Consider the following 4,727-nt stretch of genomic DNA (forward strand, 5'->3'; position numbering starts at 1 on the left):
GGTATGATTGACAAAATTGTAAGATATTTAAAGTGTACAATGTGATGATTTGATTACATTGTGCAAGGAATCCCCACTGAGTTAACTAATATATCCACCATTTCACATATGTATATATATATATTATTTTGGTGGGAACATTTAAGTTTTACATTTTTAGCAAATTTCAATTATACAATACAGTGTTATCAACTATAGTCACCATGTTATACATTATATCCTCAGATCTTACTTATCTTATAACTGAAAGTTTGTACCCTTTTACCAACCTCACCCTATTTCCCCCACCACCCCCAGACCCTGGCAACCACTTTTCTAACTCCCTGTTTCTACAAGTTTGACTTTTTAAATTTTTAAAAAAAATTTTAGATTCCACATATAAGTAACATCATGTGTTGTTTTTCTCTGTCTGGCTTATTTCACTAAGCATAATGCCCTCCAGGTCCATCCATGTTTTTGCAAATGACAGGATTTCCTTCTTTTTTAAAGCTGAATAATATCACATTGTATACATATCTATCTACCTGTCTATCTATCTCTCATATCTAGACTATCTATAGATGGTATGTATGTATATATATATATGGTATATGTATATATATGCATATTATTTATATATATACACACATATATGTGGTATGTATATATGTATCTATTGATAGATATGATCAAAAACATTACCAAATGATAATATTTTAGTTGCTAATTTAGCAGTTAGCCAACTTACTCCTTTCTTTGGATAAAAATAATTTAACCTCAAATGAAGTATTTGTCATCATTCACTTGCAGTAACAACTATAAATATAAGCTCTTTAATCTCTGCTGACTCTCTCATCAGACATTTGATTTTTGAAGCATTTCTCAACTTTCCCAAAGCAGGGTGTTTCCTGAATTTGATATTGAATGACTTTTAATGTGTTTAGAAACTTTAGAGACTGACAGGAGCCTATATTTAGTTGTGGTGAAAGTGAAAGGAAGGGACTGCGCAGAGTAGTAAAATGAAGAATCCCTGAGGAGAGAGAAGCTGGTGAGGGAGCAGGGAGCTACTGAAAATTGGGTGTATAATGTATTTCCTGATACATTCAAAGAAACCTTCATAACCATTCATTCAATGATTCAATAACTATTTGTTTGGTGCCTTCTACATACAAAGTTAGTGTTCTAGCTATTGAGGTGTAGTAGTGAATATAATAAATAAAAATCACTGTTTTGGAGCTTACTTTCTAAATCTTATGCTCTAAGTCTATTCTATTTTAAGTCTAGTCTATCCTACTACATATTCAATAATTATCATTTAGAACCCTCCAGTGGATCAATTTGTAATGTCTTTCTGTCCTCCCAGTGCGAAGCTTTGTCATTCTTTACATTGCTTCCTGCTAAACTCCTCTAAGTTAGGTACCTGGTTCATCAGTTAGCTCCTGGCTTAGTTTCATTCCTTGAATTCTTAGTATCATAACCTTTCATATAAAATGATACTTCTGTGAAGTGAAAATATTAACAAGCTCCATTTTGGACAGGGCTTTGGACCCTGGCCCCAGCAGCTCTTGTACACTGGTTTGCTAATCTCTCACAATTACACCAAGCACTATATATATGTTAAGTACGTGGTAGTGGAATCAGACAATGTAGGTTCTGACCCTAAAGTTAGACCTCAGTGTTTTATCTATAAAATGGCATAATACTAGCAGCTACCTTGTAGGATAATACTTTCATGTACTTTTCTATTCAGTGAAGATTCCAAGATGTTAAGACACTCTTGTTTATAATTTTATTTTGGAGACTGCTCATGGACATTAATAACTAAAATACTACAGAGAAAATGATAGAAGAGTAGACACAATGCTGTGGGGTTTTAGAAAAAAAATTATTACGCTGTCTAGAGTGACCAGAGAAGACTTCGTGGAAAAATTGGAATATCCATAGACATTAATGGATAATTGATAAGAGCATGATGTTTCTTATTTTTTTGATTTCTCACTCCAATACTTATTCATTAGGCTAGATATAGCTACACTTACTGGAAATGATGGAATCCCCAAAAAAGTTGCTTCAAAAGTGAGAAAAATTGGCCATGATACAGTTTAATAATTTAGTTTTGATTTTGGTCTTTATCTGTAATCCCTCTTTGGAAGTGAAAGATAGTAAAGTTTGAAGGAGAAGAAGCGATGTATTTCTATCTGTTATGGACTTTTCTGCTGACATATTATGCCTTCTAATTTGAGGCAATAGTGTGGGGATCAGGGTAATACTCTTAATGCTCAAGCAAAGCAGAGCCAGATTTCTATACTCGATCTTTTCTACGATGACCGTACATTAAAGAGAACTAATGCAACTCACCAAAATGAGCAAGTTAATTATTTCTGAATCATGGGATGTGGCCATTGTTCCCAGTCCTGCCAAAAAGATTTTTGTTTTAAGTGTTAATTGATCATTTTCCATTTCATAATTGATTGAAACACTATAATCTCTATTGGTATAAGTATAATGATTCAAAACATACATCCTTTTTAATAAGTATAAATTTTAATAAAATAATTCAAATGCTTTCCAAAGCAGCACGTTAGGTTTTCCAATTCCCATTAGTTGACACAGAGAATGTATAGGTGTTTCATTGATCCTTATTAAAAATGTAATTAGATTATGAATATGGTAAAGTCTCCACTGCTTACACAAATAAGGGCATGAACATGTGAGCAAACTCTAGTGGTTAAAAAAAAGTAACAACTGTTTGTAATGTGAATGTATTGTCCAATCTCTATTTGTAGATATGTACAATAAAATGTTTAGGGATTCTTGTCAAAAAATAAAAAATAAAAGACACAAAATATCTAACTTAGAAGTAGGTGCAAATTGTTCAGCTACCACATCTGTTCCTAAACAGGAATACATATAATATCATGATTACATATCATAACATATTATGATTACCACTAAAAATAATGAAATATATTAATATGCACCTTTTAAAGAGAATGTATCTGCAGAGAAATAGACATAATATATGAATATAAAGAAATGTAAAAATACTGTTTGACAGGCTATATTAAATTTACTCTTGGAATAGGAGAGGGGAATGGGGCTAGGGATGAAGGAAAACCTTAAATATATCTATGATATTTTCTCATGTAAGACAAAACAAACATGATCAACTATCAATTTTGAGTAGTAGGTGATATTTTGATACTCATCTCAATTTTGTGAGCATCTTAAACACACGTGTGTGCATGTGTGCATATGTATTACTTATTCCACATGCAACAACTAAACAAAAAACTTGTCTCATCTTTTATCATACCTCATAGATTTCCAATTTTAAATCGTACTGGGAGCTGTATAAGCCTAGGAAAATAACTCTGGGATCAGGATATAATACATACAAGTTTCAATGCCTGCTGCTGTCCATATCCTGGTAGCATCATGGAGGCCATTCTGCATTTGCTATAACAGGTTTTTATACCAGCATCAACCAGAGTTCCTGACTGAACAGAAAATGTGTAGATGAGGAAAAATGGAAAAAGCCTTTGTATTTCTGTTGAGTGTATCATGTATGTTCCATGGTTAGGGAAGCCAGAATAAGCTGAACTGTTTCATCAGAGGTGATGCTGTTAAAAAAAAAAATTAGAAAGTTCTGCTGGCAGAACAATCTGTGGAAATGGAGTAAAGAAAAATGGATTAGGTCCATGTGCAGAACTGTCAAACGCTTTGAGAAGGAATGCTCGTATTTTTACCCCCTGGGACTTCACAAGAAGTTATTTTCTGAGTTTGAGGAATTGATATAATGCCTGCCTATAAAACTCCACTTCTGAAGTGTAGGTTCTATATTTTACAGTAGAAATGCTTAGAAATAATCCCTATTTCTCCTTAAAAGAGAATCAGAATTATTCCTGGCTAAATGTTTTCTAATTTACTTTTTGTGTGTAAGTTACTTAAAATTTACTGTTTTTAGAGTTATTCATTTCACATATGAATGCTTTTCTCTTATATTTTGGTCAAGAATGATCTTTAAAATATTTAACCTTCAGAGATAAATGCCCAAAATGATCACAGAGATGGTGATAGTGGGGTAGCACCTTGCACTTTGTAGCTTAGGTGACTAATGGACTTTATTTAGGCATTTAAAAAGTCAAGTAGCACTTTTTTTTTTTTTTTTTTTTTTTTTTTTTGCGGTACGTGGGCCTCTCACTGTTGTGGTCTCTCCCGTTGCGGAGCACAGGCTCCGGACGCGCAGGCTCAGCGGCCATGGCTCAGGGGCCCAGCCACTCCGCGGTATGTGGGATCTTCCCAGACCAGGGCGCGAACCCATGTCCTCTGCGTCGGCAGGCAGACTCTCAACCACTGCACTACCAGGGAAACCCAAGTAGCACTTTTTAAACCAAGCATAACTGGAATTATTTTTTCTCCCCCATCACTTGAAATAAATGAATTCAAGGACTGTTTTTTTCCTAAAAAAATAGCCCTTAACCACATATATGGTAAAGGACATGATCCATCTGCAGGGAACCAAGGCTATACTGAAAATCTGTATCATCTGAATCCTTCCTGGGTAGGGTTGTTCCAAGAAACCCACTAAGGGAGCTGGTGGTCACAGAAGCAGCTATGAAAGAAGAGTAGTAGAGCTGGTCATGGGTGAACTTTTCCCTGGAGAAATGACCAACTGGGAAATGTTAAATTAAAATGGGAAGTATAAACCAGAGAAGAGAAAGTAGTCATTAAAATAAGAAAAGGAT

This window comes from Delphinapterus leucas, chromosome 9 (assembly GCF_059928025.1).
Source record: "Delphinapterus leucas isolate spDelLeu-1000000601 "Yukka" chromosome 9, BTC_Dleu_Yukka2, whole genome shotgun sequence".
Classification (NCBI taxonomy): domain Eukaryota; kingdom Metazoa; phylum Chordata; class Mammalia; order Artiodactyla; family Monodontidae; genus Delphinapterus; species Delphinapterus leucas.